This window comes from Marmota marmota, unplaced genomic scaffold (genome assembly GCF_001458135.2).
Source record: "Marmota marmota marmota unplaced genomic scaffold, marMar, whole genome shotgun sequence".
Lineage (NCBI taxonomy): Eukaryota > Metazoa > Chordata > Mammalia > Rodentia > Sciuridae > Marmota > Marmota marmota.
In genome coordinates this window covers 13536439-13551488 of record NW_025999853.1, presented here as the reverse complement: position 1 = coordinate 13551488, position 15050 = coordinate 13536439, and the positions used below count along the sequence as shown (strand labels likewise).

General features: G+C 39.5%; 1 long non-coding RNA gene across 5 annotated transcripts in view; it reads left to right on the top strand.

The window, feature by feature from the left end:
• The window catches only part of LOC125616933, a 92797-nt gene that overhangs the window by 13343 nt on the left and 64404 nt on the right, over positions 1-15050 (top strand). For all 5 annotated transcript variants that reach the window (XR_007347728.1, XR_007347729.1, XR_007347724.1 and 2 more), the window contains one exon: positions 14627-14771. This is a non-coding gene — a long non-coding RNA (uncharacterized LOC125616933). The remainder of the gene's footprint in view (positions 1-14626; positions 14772-15050) is intronic.

Below are 15050 nucleotides of genomic sequence, written 5' to 3'. Positions count from 1 at the left end.
AAGGCAATTTTTGTACCTTAGATGAGGAGTGGGTGCCATTTGCAGAAGAGCTTGACATTGTCGGGGAGTGGTTTGTTAGCCTTAGAGAATTTTCTGTTTGTGATTTGTGTGACTCTTGATAAAGGGGAAAGAAAAAAAAACACATGAGAATGACTTGCTTGGAATTTAAAACTTTGATTCAATTGTGACTTTATCTGTTGCCCATTCCTAGGACTTTGCTAACTTCAACATCTTCTTCTACTTCATCGGCAGGCTCTTGAAGTCTGTGGGATGCCCAAGTGTATATAGAAACTCAGAAATAGTACAGTCCCTTTGGTTAAGAATAACATGTCAGATTTCTTTTCTTGCTTTTGTGTGCTCTCTGGAGCTCACCCATGCATGATGTTCCAGTTGACTTCAAAGGCAAGTCTATGGATGGATTAGCTCCACAGGACAGAGAGCAAGGTAAGAAACAGGCTTAGTGCTTTCAAAACCCACTGGGGAGCTGAGAGAGCCAAGCTTTGGGGTTACCAAGATGATTTGTCCATTTATATCCTCATGGAAGAACAGGTAAATATGCATACTTTCTATTTTATCGTCAACATTAGATTTTCTACATTATAAAAATTGTGACTAGACAGTATGCCCGCATTTACGTTTGAAACCTAATAAAAAACATATAGACAAAATGAACATGGAGTAGGAAACACTACTTAGGTAATGAAGGCATGAAATATTTAAAACATAGGGTAATTTTAAGTACTGAAAATGGGATGGAATAGAGTGGTGTGTGCTTGGGAAATTGCACCTGAGGGATGTTTGTTTTCTAGATATTTCCAGCAAAGCAAGTCTTCTTACACAAGTCTAGAGATGGGCATTGTTGAGGGACAAGGGAGAAGATTGGATGAACGCTTATGAAAGAGAGATGGTTAGATGATGTAAGCATTAGAGGACTTGCCTGAGGACTTGGCAGACTGGAAAGGGGTAAGACAGAAGCAACCCTGGTGGAGGGAGGTGCCCATGTGCACTGCAAAGTTGGGAAAACTAGCAGTATGGCATGGAAATTAAAGGAGAAAGTGGAGTTGCAAAAAGTCCATGGATACAACTTGAGCAATTCTGCTTTATATGGTAATAGGCTTATTTTTGAAGATTGAGAACCTTAGGAAGGCAGACAAAGAGCCTTAATTTTCAGAAATCAGCGGGCCAGTTGAAAGAAGCCCCAAGAATTCAGGTGAGAGTTCAACAAGTCCTGGCCAAGAGTGTAGATATGAAATAAAGGGGGATACATTTAGTAGTCATAAAGGAAAATCACCATACAAAACCCAAACTAAACACAACAGCAAAATCCAACACCATAGAAGGAGAATCTAGAAAAAAAAAGTAGATAGAAAGGAATTAAAAATTGAAGGTTTTGCTTTTCTGTTAAAAAATGTTACATGTAGAAGAAGACTAAGTGAGCATATGCAGGATCCAGCAAATTCTAGAAGGGGGACCAAGCATACTTACTGGCATGTTTTTTTTTTTTCCTTCTGTCTCTGAGATGAAGAAAAGAAAGGGAATATTTTTTTTCCATTTAATTTATTCCATTTTATCTCCAGGATCACAAGTATGTGTTACTTGAAGTGATAGAAAGCTAAAAGCACAGTGTCCTAGTCCCCACCCTCCAGAGTTCTCAGCTTTCCCTCTCCTCAGCCTTGTCACACTACAGAGAGAAGCAGCTGCCTGTGTGGTAACTAAACTCATGGATGTTGCCTTGCTGAAGTTCAGATTGAATCTTAACTGTGGTTATGTTCTCTCGTGAATAGACCAGAACAGAAATGAATCATTTGTTTCTAGAAATTGTCATTCTGATGCTGCTTTTGGAGACACTGACATGTGTACTAAGGTTACAACAATCCTGCTTTGATTTGTCATCACACCCTTGGTATTGGACTCTGAAAGAAAAGTACTGTGTGATTCAAATGAGCTTTTCATTTGACAAAGAAAAGGCTATGTGTAGAGCTAGCTTTTAAGATTATTATTAGTAGGTATTTCTCATCTAAGATGTATGCCGTGGTTTTATGACCTTGGTACTGCTCAGTGTTTGTTTTGGTATCCACAAAACATATTTTGATTGAATTTCCTAAATATCGGAATGTGTAGGTGGGTTATTTATCATAGTTTCTTCTTACCTGGTAACTCTGGAAGAGGAAACAATAAAGTAGAAGCACCTCCTTTTGTAGCTGTAATGAAGACTGAATTTAGAGAAGAGATTTTTCAAGGTTATGCAGTGAGGTAGATACAAAGCCAGGAAAAAAAAAATCTACTCATGCTCTTTCCACTATGCTGCATCATTCTTTCCCAGGGTAGGAGGTTCTAAAGCATAGAAAAATACTGGTGACCCTGGTGGTGGTGGTGTATGCCTGAAATTCCAGCTACTCAGGAGACTGAAGCAGGAGGATTGCAAGTTCAAAGCCACTCTGGGCAAGTTAGTGAAATTCTGTCTCAAAATAAAATAATGAGGACTGTGGATGTAGCTCAGTGGTAAACCACTCAGTGGTAAACCACTAGCATATGTGAGGCCTGGGGTTCAATCCCCAGCACCACACACACACATACACACATGTGCACACACACACACACAAATACTGATATCTACAATAACCACTTCATTTGCCAATAAATCAGATCTCATGTTGAATGTCTGATAATGGGCTTGCACATCTATTGCAAAAGCTTTGTTATAAAGTGTAAACATTCTGTTAATGGTGGACAGGGCTTAATTGGGATTGAAAGAAGAGATTTTTAAAAGATAGTAATTGTTTAAGAAATAATATTTTTTTCTTGATCTCCTGAGCAGACTTAATAAGAAAACAATGACTCCAAATCCAACTTATTCCATGTTTTGCTTGCATCCTCAGACCAGGGAAAATTTCTCAGGAAGTTTCTCAAACGTGAATGGGAGGGAACAGAGAGGACAGAGGAAAGAGAACTTGACCAGCCACTAATGGAGCTGGTGGCCCAGGACAGGTGGTCATTGGTTCAAGTGTATACCCATGTTACTCCTGTCCTGAACGTCCTTTCCCTTGGCCTGGTCCTTCTGCATCTTCATTCTGATCTCTCTCCTGACTTAAGCCTCTTGAACTTGGTGCACGTGCTCTCTGGGTGTTTCTGTCTCTGCTTGTTCTTACCCTGCACACTCCCCTTCAGTACTCCCATCCACCGTCATGATTTACAACCACTCAGACATTTTATATGTAGCTCAAGTCCCTTTCCTGCCGTTCGCCATCAAGCTTCCTCCAACCCACCTGGTGCAAACTAACCTTATCTCTGTTCTCTGATTTCCCATTCTCTGCTCTCTGAATTGGTTTGTACCACCATCATCTACGCGTTCATCAAAGCTAGAAACCCAAGAGTCACTGGGGCTCCTCTTTTTCCAATTTTTGTTGTTTTCCACATCAAGCTTATTACCAGGAATCACTAATTTCCCACCCTAAATATTTATTGAATCCTCTATAATTCTCATCATCACTACCACTGTTGTAGTTCAGAATTATTGCCACCTCTGATGGTTTCCCTCCTGCTTAGACATCTGTACCATTTAAATGGCTTTTCTCCCACTGGCCATGTCAGCCTCAAATCTACCTAATACACAACTCAGAGTAGACCTGCTGCTTGCCAGCTTAAAAGCTTCAACCGTTTCCCCACCTTGTAGATAGAGTACAAGGCAGTCCCAATCTACTTTCTATCCTGCATCTACTCTTTCCTGCCTCTCTCTGGTTCTGTCTCTAACCTAGCTTAAATTTTGTTCTCTACCAATATATAACAGCTTAGAATTCTGCATGCCAACTATATTGTTTCGTTTGTGTTTACTCTCTACTGCATCTCCATGTCAATTCTCACTCTTCTTCCTGCCCCGCCCCGCCCCCAGTCCTCCTGTAGTCAACACAGATGCATCACTTTCTCCAAGTACCTTTCCTTTATGCGTCTTATCCACACGGCCATCCCACCTCTCCTTAGTCTGTCTATATTCTGCATAGTTCAGTCAATGCATTAACTATATGATTTCCAAGTTATATTTACATGAGCTTAATTACCCGTGGGTACATCTACCTTTAATTTGACCTTTCATTTCTTCTGAGGAACAGTAACTAAGTCCAGATTACAAATATCTTTATTTTACCTTCTCTCCCTACATCCCTACTTTGCCAATATTTTGCCCCCAAATGAAGCTGACATTTAAAAAAGACCAAGTTATTGGCTTGCATGGAGCATCATAGCGTTTCTCAACTTTCTGATCAATCCTCTTACTATGATATTACTCTTATGACATTGCTTCTTTGTGATTAAAAAAAATTTAAGGGTATATTTCATGTCATTTTTATTCAGTCACATACCTACAACTTGAATTTCCCAGGTTGGCCAGAGACCATACTAGAAAAAAGGCTTTTAAAAGCTTTATTTATCCACATTATAGAAATATATATATTTCATATCAAGAAGTAGCATCCTGGGCTTTGCTGTCCCAAAAGCACTACACTTGCTGTTTTCTCAGGAAGAAAAGTGAGGTTTATTTTTTGTTAATGAAATGACAAACAAGCCCAGCCAACTTGCCAGGCAGAATTAAATTGGAGCATCTTTGGCAGTAGACTGCGTTGTTCCATCCATGCAAATGTTTTGCAAAAATTCAGCTGAGCAACTTTTAATTTTTTGGCCAGAATCTTTCCAGGGTAAAGTGGAGACATTCAGGAGTTGGGGAAGTGCTTAAAAAATTATAAACATTTCCAAAGACTGTTGAAAAATAAGGTTCATTATGGTCTTAATAAATGCAACTCAGGCCTTTCTTTGTACCCCCAACACAAGACCAGTCTTTGACCAATGTAGGTGTAAATGAAGTGGCAGAATTCAGATTTTAAAACATGGCTGGCAAAGCTACTCTAATTTGTATTCCCTCTACCCGTGTTTTACAATACTATTTATTCACTGTCTCTGTTTGTGCCTCCTAGTATCAGACAGAGAATAAACACACATGCCTTAAGGAATCAGTCTTGAAATAAAGATTCCCAAAAAGGACATGCTAAAATGGGAAAAGACACATAGGTACTTTCCATTTTGCAAATACATAGTGAGATTTTTCTTAAGGTATTGGAGATTGGCACACTTTTTCTGGACTGTGCCAGTTAGTGATATTTTAGCTTTTGTGAGGAATGTGGCCTCTGTGGTGAATAGTCACCTCTACTGTGTAGCTCAGATTCATCCAAAGACAATACATAATAAGTGAGTTTGGCCAGGTATGATGACACATGCCTGCCTGCAATCCCAGCAGCTTGGGAGGCTGAGAGACAGGAGGATCTCAAGTTCAAAGCCAGCCTCAACAATTTAGGAAGACCCTGTCTCAAAATATAAAATTGGGCTAGGGATATGGCTCAGTGGTTAAGCACCCCTGGGTCAATCCCTGGTACCCAAAACAGCAACAACAACAACAATAACAAAACAGTTAGTGTGGTTGTGTCCCAGTAAAACTTTATTTACACAGGCAGAGAGCACCTGGGTTTGACTCCCTGATTGTAGTTCGCTGGTTCCCCATTTAGCTCATGTTTTGTTGTTGTTGTTGTGATTTTTATTTTAAATTCATGAAAATAAAAGAGTAATGTGTACTTCCATCATGAGTAAAATTTGGGGTTATATTAAAGACAAATACTGGAATAATTTAAGGATTAGATAAGGTTGAAAAATTTTAAGACTGTTTTCTATATTTGAAGTTTGTATGGATTGGTTTTTAAAAAGTAGGATACAGTTTTTATCCCTAGTACTTTAATTTGTCCAATTAAAAACAAGAAGGACAATCCTGTTTACTCTGAAAGTGGGCTGAAGGCATGATGGATTTACTATTATTTTCTATTCCTTAGCTTTGAGGTTTACATGAGCATAGTGTCCTGGATGAAGCTTTGGAAGTTCTTGTGAAGGGTAACTGGCCGTATGCCAGAGAAGGTGCTATTTCCACCAATTTAAAAAGTATTTATTTTACAGAACTATGTCACCAACGTAGATAATAGCAGGCTTGATTACAAAAGACTTGTATTACACTCGTTGTTCTCTGAGGACAGGTGCCATGACTTATAGCTCTTTTATTTCTTTAAAAATTAAATATAACATAATAGTATCCATAATGAAATTTAAGGAGTAAAAATGGAACACCCCCTCTGCCACCTGGCTTCTCTCCCCAGTTCTGTTTCCCTTCCCTGGGAGAACAGATATTAACAAATTGATTTTTGGCCTTTTTACACTCTTCTATGTGTCTACATGTCTCTGTGTATGTTTAAAACCTAACCATGGTATGGTCCATACCATGCTTAGGATTCTACAGGTTGCTTTCTCACTTAACATTTGTGACATATACCTATTCCATGCTAGCAGATATAAACCTCCTTCATTCTATTAAGGAATGAACTGCCCTTTAGATAATCATTCATACATCCCCCCACTCATAAGCACTATGGATTGCACTGTCCTTACATTAATATCCTAAAGATGCTCATATTAGTTAATTAAGGAGATGAAAACAGTCCTCCCTCCCATGGTGGGGAAATGAGTGTCACTTTTGTTAATCTAGTTTTACTTTTAAATTGTTCACAAATGATTATTGATGGTGTTGTAGAGTTTTACAACATTATTCTTATAGTGAATTTTTATAACTATCTATTTATTATTATACAGCCATTAAGGCCCATGCCCAACTCTGCATGCACACATACATATACAGACTTATTTATTTCTGGGAGATGATTCAGATGGCCAAGCTCAGAAGTGGAGATCATTCTGTTGTGTATCTGCCTTTTGTGACAATGGCATCCGCACAGAGATCCTGTGAAGCTGTTGAGCCTCCAGAATATTTCACCATCGTACAATAATTGCTACACACACTTTTAGCCACATTAACAAAGAATGTCTTTAGCCTCAAATTTGCAGACACCTTGATGCCTTACCATTCAGAAACACCCATTTTTAAAATTTCAGAATTTGCTTGAAGCCTTATTCTCTGCAAGATCTTCCCATCTATTCCAACTGTGTCAGACTATGACAGAAACAGGAGAAAACAGGATAGACCATCCTTGTCACTCATGCTGGCTGAGCGATAAGTGGAGAGAGCAAGAATTGGATGACAGAGGAGTAAATGTATCATGACTTGAAAAAGCACTCTTCTCTTCCCAGCTATATCTAACTTTTCCATTGTAGCTGAGTAAGATTATTAATAGTAATAATAATAACACCTTACACTTGTCTAGTGCCAGTGTCGTATAACTTACAGAATCCTCCTCGACTCTTAATTCAGTTCATCTTTTTGACAGTCTCATCAATTAGTCAGAGTAGAGCTTATTATTTTCCTTCTGTTTCCCTTTCCTTCAGCTACTTCCTATGACTCTTTTCAAACCCAGTACCACAGGTCAGAGATGTAGAAAAACTGCAGGTTTGAACACCACCCGAAAGGCATTAGCTGGGAGCATCATGCTTGCTGATGTCTCAGAGTGTGCAAATTCGGGCTGTGGTCATCATTCATTTGGAAAGAATACAAATCACTACCAAGCTCAGGTCACATAATTTAAAATTATTGAGGTCATGCTATTTTTTTTAACTAGAAGTACATGACAGTATTAAAAATGGATAGTGTGGATTAATTCCAAACATTTATTCTCAGTTATATCATAGAGTCATTTGGATTCCATCCATCTCTCTAGTAAATGAGGCTCTGATAATCATACTTATGACCCTTAGGTGTCATAAGACAATGAAATGCCTCCTAATTATTAAGAGGTGCTAATTTATGTCTATTCTGTATGTAGTTTCAAGTATTTTACTGCCCTGCTATTCAAATTGGTCACCTGCATATGTGATATATATGTAAGATCCAATTTTATGCATGGTAGTATTTCTTTAGAAAAAAGTCCTATTCCTAGTATTGAATAAATATGGTTGTATTATTTATGGATTTTCCCCTGGATTTGCATCTGATGTCAGTGGTCTTGAATTGCTGGCTCATTAGCCAGAGGTCCTTACTAAGAAAAACAGTTTTAAGCATCATGCAGAGGAGCCTGTGCCTTTAGTGTTGTATATAATACCTGATTTATTACATAAGCCCCACAATGTATTATTACCAGTGTTTTATCAAGTAAACCCGAGGGAGCCAAGGTGGTTTGCTCGAAGCCACATAGCTAAGTGGCAGAGAAGAAACACAATTTCATCTGCTCAAGTCAAGAACTTTTTCCATCAACCACTGTCATCTCAGTAACTAGTCTCTCAGAATTTGTGTCAGGGGCTTGTTCAGCCATCCTTAGGTTTTTCAGCCTGTTCTCTTGTGGGCTCAGTTAGCAGGTTTTTTTTTTCCCCTAAAGCTTGTCAGAGAAGGTAACATCAAATGACAAATCAGAGATTCAGAAATCTTGCTGTAATCCTGGTATCAGTGCAAAGGGTTAGTGGCTCCCATGTTACCAGGCATTCCATCCACCTAGAGAGAGGCACAGAGGACGCATCATATTATAGAGACAGCTTTATTTACCCTGCAATACAACGACAGAGCAGAACCCTTTGTAATAGCTTTTTACCATATATGAGAATACTAAGCTTTGAAAGGAAATATGGATTTAGCCATTCTTCCTTTACTTTGGATACAAAATAGATTTTCTGCCTTCATCTGATGACAAGAACAGGCTGTGCCCATTCTTTGGAGAGTGTGTGAAATAAGAGACAACTCTGAACACACGGCTTTATAATTACCTCCTGCTTTTTTTTTCTCCCCTGTTCTAATCAGAAACCTGTCTATTTTAAATGAGCTGTCCTGATATTAACAAGTGACACAGAAAAGTCACTGCCTTAAACCTTCTCAACGAAAAGTGGCACGAGAAGGTGAGGGACATTTCCAAGGAAAACAGGCTTTTGCCATTGATAATTATCTGTAAGGCACAAACAGTGCTCATAGGATGCAGGACTGAGCCAGAGAAATCTAGAACATCAGAACAGGCCTCCACTTTTTGTTGAGATATTGCTGCTGCAGAATGCAAATTTCCAGCTAGAATAAAGCTGCTAACAAAGCAATCCTGAGCTCCTCCATTCTGGAATATTAAAAAGAAATGTCTCCTGTATTTATTAAGCCACTTATAATTATTTCTGATGTGTCGAGTATACTGGGGATACAGAGAATAGGAGAAGATTGGGGAAAAGAATTTTTAATGTGATATCAGTCTTCAAAGAATTGAACAAATGGCCCCAGCAATGATCCTTCTTGAAGTCTGACACTGCCACTTCGTGAACCAAAAGAGAAAATATTGAAAGGAATTCTGTCAGCATGCTGGGATGAGTGTAATTTTGAACAATCAAGCATAATGGCAAGTTCAAGCTTGGTGTCATGCTGTTCGACTTGGAATTCTGTGGAATTCTGAAACTTGGGAACAAAAGAGACATGCGAGGAATGCAGAGCAGTGGCTTAGGAGGTGGGGAAGTGGCAAGCTGGAGACTCCATGTCAGTCTCCTGTGACCTCGCTGGTGTGCAAATGATTTCATTAGGTTAAAAAAAAAAAACATACACAGAAAACCCAAGGGTAAAATGGTCAAGGTTTCCTAAGAGAGGAATTTAAAGTTTCACCACAGAAAAAAAGGTTAAGTTTGGCGTTTGGAACATCTAGGAGCCTCTGAAGTATTGTCTCATTAAAATTTATGATCAGAAATAATTCACATTCATTTCATTAAGAATCAAATCACCTGGGTTGAATTTGTGTGTAGAATCGTAAAAAGAGGATCATGAGAAATGACAGCCAGTCCATGAAGTGGCCAGTGAGGGCCACCCGGTAGAACTGATCCTTTTCTCTTAAAAAAAAAAAAATCCATTTGGTGTTGGAAGACTTTTTTTCTTTCTTATATAGGATACAAACTAAGTAGAATCCTTTTAAAAATAATTAGGGTTAAAGGATTTAAATGGCCTTCAGTGAAATCTGAAAGTGTGGAAATGAGAAAAAGATGAAACTGCCCCCAAGAATGTAAGAATTGTGTTATTTTGATGAGAAAAATCTGAAAAACACATTAGATGGTCTGGGGATGCTGCGGCAGGTAAAGAGGACCCAGGGTGGGGATGAAGTGGCCTCAGCAGCTACTACTGTTGGTTGAAGATAATGACGAAGGCCATGTGTCTGGGATGGTGCCCAGGTGACCTGACAGGGAAAGCTGAGCACCAAGTAACTTCCCACATGGCTCCTGAAATGATCCACTTCCTTTGCCACAGGCAGCTCATCACGTCAAGGAAGAAAGCAGATTGCATGGCTTAGCGCCTCGTGGTCCTCCCCCTGGTCCCTGCCATGTCCTCTTGGTTGCCCAATGCCCAGTACATGAGCTCCTCTAGCTGCCTCTGTTGTCTGTGTGGATAGTTCACAGTTGAGGATGCTGACATCTCTTGAAGTGGTTTGTATCTCTTCTGGGCTTTCCATTTTTCTTCGAGAAATTGAATTACTCTCAGGGTATCTAATTTCTTTCTAACACATCAACCACCTTCTACCGTCCTTGGGCTTGAGCCCTAGAACTGCTCTGTGTGACCTTTGGCAGATGGCTCTCTCTGGAATACACCATTCTCATCTAGACAACTAGAGGCTGAGTACTGCTGAGATCTTGGTTCAGAATGAGAGTCTTTGGTCTATGAGTTCATAGAATCCCTACGGTCTGAGGGGAGGCCTGGATGTGGATGGAGATGAATTTGTGCAGATGCAGCTGTAGGATTAAAATGGAGACTTTGTGTGCCTTGTCTCACCAATCCTTTTCTTGTCTACTCTCCTTATCTCAAAGGAGGCTGCACACCAACCCTTTAGTTCTTCACCAAGGGTAGAGGGGTCTCCCCCACTCCAGTTCTTCACCAAGGTGCTATTTGGTACATCAAGACTTATCTTCCCTCGATTGCCAACAGAAATTCTGATCTAAGAGGTTCCAGGAAATGAAACAGGGTCCTTTCACTGCTAGCCCCTTGGGGACCTTTAAGTGGTTCTCCAGTCCCTGTGATACCCAGTCCACAAAAAGGCACCTCAGTGCATCCTGGGGGATTGACCTGGAATAGCTTCTCTGTGGTTGCCCTTCTGAGTCTCTTGGCTTTTCATGCTCTGTTGATCATGTCCATTTTATTTTATTTTATTTATTTATTTTTTGGTGCTGAGGATTGAACCCAGGGCCTTGTGCATGCTGAGCAAGTGCTCTACTGCTAAGCCCCAGCCCCAGCCCCAGCCCTGATGATGTCCATTTTAGAACTGAAGAGGAAAAAAATTTCAATCTGTCCTGTTTCTTTTGTATGGTACTTACCAAAGAGCTATGTGCAAGTGAGAGTCCAGCCAGTCATTTTCTCCTCTTACTTGTAGTACTTCCCCTCTGGGATGGAAATTTCTATTTTGGGTTCCCAAGCAGTTAAGTCACCCATGCTAGCCTCAAAGAGTTGAGACTTCAGCATAAGCCTAAGTAAGCATTTAGAATCTTGAAGAGGCGAAGAGAGCAAAGGAAGAAACAGATAAGCAAAATGTTCAGACAGTTTTCCCACTATTGAGTTACACAGTTGTTAAAATCACTTCACTGCTATCCAGGTCAATTGGATTTGCATAATTGAGAAACCTGGATTATGGTATAAAAAACAATTAAGCCAGCAATCTTTTTATGTCACTTAAAAACCTTACTCTATGGAAAAAAGCTTGTTAGGTGAGGATTTGACAACATCATAACCTCAGATGACTTCTTGGGTGGTTCTGTCAGATTCTGTGATTTGCTTATGTTCTTGCAAAATAAAGAGGAAGAAAACTATGTGTAAAGATGTGTGAGAGTAAAAAATCTAGAACCAAGTTGTTCCTATGCTGGAAGGATTTCCTATGACCATGACTGTTTTTTTTTTTCTCAAATCAGTATTAAATACTTTCATACCACAATAACAATTTTAATTGGTGATGTTTAGTTATAACGGAGGCAAGTCTACATAAACTAAATGTGAAATTAATAGTAGCATATATTTATCAAGGGCTTGCTGTGTGCCATGTACTGCTTTAAGCATTTGGTATAGATTGATTTATTTAATCCTTGGAACCCTAATCAGTAGAACTATTTTATTTCCATTTTACAGACAAAGAAACTAAGTCATAGGGAAATAAAATCATGATTCAGTTTTCGAAAGGCAACATCAAGGTTTGGCCTCAGGAAGCCTTAAGACTACATTTGGGTACATACTGTCCTCAGTATTCATTCCTATAGCTCTTCTTTGATATTCTTCACATGCATGAACATCTTAAATTTGAATGTTAAAGGTATGAATGATATCCTGAAATGATGCTCATGAATACATTTTCTTTTCCAAATGTATTTAACTTAATCTGAAAGAAGGAGACACTGGTTCAATATAAAAGAAAATGCCAGGAAATGAGAAATAGATAAATGAGCCTGGTGGGCAGAACAGTTCAACACAGAGCAAAGTTTCATTCCAGGGATATTGATTTCACTCAGACGGGAAGGAAAACACCAGTGTAGAGACACCACCTTTTCATTTAAATCTCTATGCATCATGTTGTATCAGTTTGGTTTTATCAGAAGGCACATTGCCATACAACGCAAGGATAGAGATTCTGGAGAGCCTCTGCATTCAAATCCCAGCTGTTCCTCTTACTAGCCACGTGATCCAGGGCAAATTATTTGCTCTGTCTGTGATTCTGTTTCCTCATCTGCAAAAATGAAGGTAACAATACCTCTCTTACAGGGTTATTATGGGATTGAATGAGTTCACATTTACAGAGATTTGGAACAGTGCCTGCTGTATAATTAAGTACCATAGCTAAAGGTATATAGTTGGCAGTCTCTACAGCATCCTCATCATGGTGAGGTGCTTGAAACGGTGGCAAAGATACTGACAGTGGTTTTATGTAGTTCGATGTACTCAGGGTTTCCATATGAGAAAAGAAGATATAAGATTCCACTCATCTTACATGAATTTTGGTAAATAAAGCAATTCTTCTATCACCTGGAATTCTTTTGCTTTATAATTTGGGGGGTAATTTAAAAGCTAATCAACCAATGTGGTGCCGTGAGAGTCTGAAGTCAGAATTGTACACCCAGCAGAAGGGGATTTAACATATAAATTACATGATTATCAAACTGAAACAGAGAGACTGGAAACTTATCTTGAAAAATGTGAAACTAGAGATGTCAGAAGATAAAGAGATAGTTCTGTTTGTAAAGCACAAGTGATTAGGGAGCCTGGGGTGTAGAGTTTGATCTTGCTGATTTATCTTGGGGTGATATTGGTAGTAGTGGGTGTATCTTGTAGATTGCAGTTCTGATAGATTCCCACACATCTCAATCTTCACTCCTGCTCTTTTCAAAGAATCTGATTGGCTTCTCTTGAAGCCTTTTGCGGGTGCAGACGGTGTTAAGGCAGGCTTTATTCCTTCAAGGCAGCTTGGTCCAACTCTGCCAGCTCACCAATGGGGAGGCTGGCAACATTCCAAAGGTGATTAGTGTTGTATCTGTTATTGCACAGGGTGGAGCCTGTTTGGGTGGATGGAAGGGGAAGCCTATAATTTCATAGCTATTAGTAGAACATTTCTGCTAAAGCTCTTTTTATTGTAAAAATTGGTTGAAAGAATCTCAATGTTCAGGATGATTCGAGAGCACTGTACTGTCACCGGAATAGAATCTGCCCATAACTGGTACTCAACCTGGACAGCGCAAATCAGAGGAGTGTAAATATTCCCTCCAAAATATAGATTACCTTCCCTTTTGAGATAGAAACTATCTTTTCTAATATTTGAACTCTAAAGCTTTGATTTTTCACCATTCATATGAGTAGGGTTGTAAACCTAACCTAGACCAGTTAGGAAAAAAAAGTATCGCATTTTAAAATAGTGCCACCACTCTGTTGTTTAGGAACAATGTCAGGTTAAACTGAAGGTTGAGTCATCAGTGACTTCAATACCCATATCCATCGTCATCCTTGCGAAATGTACATGTTTTTCTTGGAGTTGCGTGCTAAGTGACTCGTGTAGATACCTCAGAACAGCAATCGCCTTGTGCTTTTTCGTCATGGGTTGTTTTCATTAAATGCTTGGTAATGTCCTTGCACTTGTGTAATTAGGTGAAGCAGCTCCACCCGAGCGTCCATGGGTCAGCTATGTGGACTCTAGCTGCCAAAGGCGCTTCTCCTTCTGAACAGAGCGCTTTGCTCAGCCAGTGTAGACATGGCCTGATGAACAATGGAACTTCTCCCTTGAGAACTGGAGTTCGGATTGATCTAATTCTTTAACTCAAAAACGTGCACAGGTTTGATGAGTAGTTAAAACGCCTGCGTTCTAGTAAAATGGAAGCCTAAATTGACAGTAATGTGAAGAGTAGCATAATTTATAATGAACTTGAAAGGCAGTAGTACTCGCTGTTGCAAAAGCTAATCAAGAGACTATCAAATCAAAGTTTTCACGTGAGCTTAAGTATCTGTGGCAGGGAGGTGGTTCTGGCAGGTTTCTAGCTCTCAGGTCTTAACACCAAACCTGTCAGAGTGCAGCGTGTCACTTAACCAAGATGTCACATATATTGTGTTTTCTTCCCTAGGATTTTTACTGGGGAAAGCAAATGTAAAAGGAATTTTTTCTTTTAACACTACATTTTTATTTTGCAGATTCTCATACTGATGGAGTAGGTGATGAAGTGGGTTCCCAACTGTAGCTGCTTCACTCAGCGCAGAATGACTGCAGGGGATATATTCAGACATGCCCAAAGAAGTCTTCCCAGGGTGAAACAAATACCTTTGAGGTTTAAATCAGGTGTGTGGAGGATGCTGGGAACTTGACTTTGTGGTGGCTGTTTTTTTTATTTGATTTTTGTTTTTGCATTTATTTCTGTCAAGGAAGGTGGGAAAATGGGCGGCTCTTTGCCTGTTCTTTCAATACTTTTAATGCAATAAAACATACCCCTAGACTCAGGAGACTGAGGCAGGAGGATTGCAAATTTGAAGCCAGTCTGGGTAACTTAGCCAGAACCTGTCTCAAAATTTAAAAAAAGAAGGAGAAGGAGGAGGAGGAAGAGAAGGAGGAGGAAGAGGA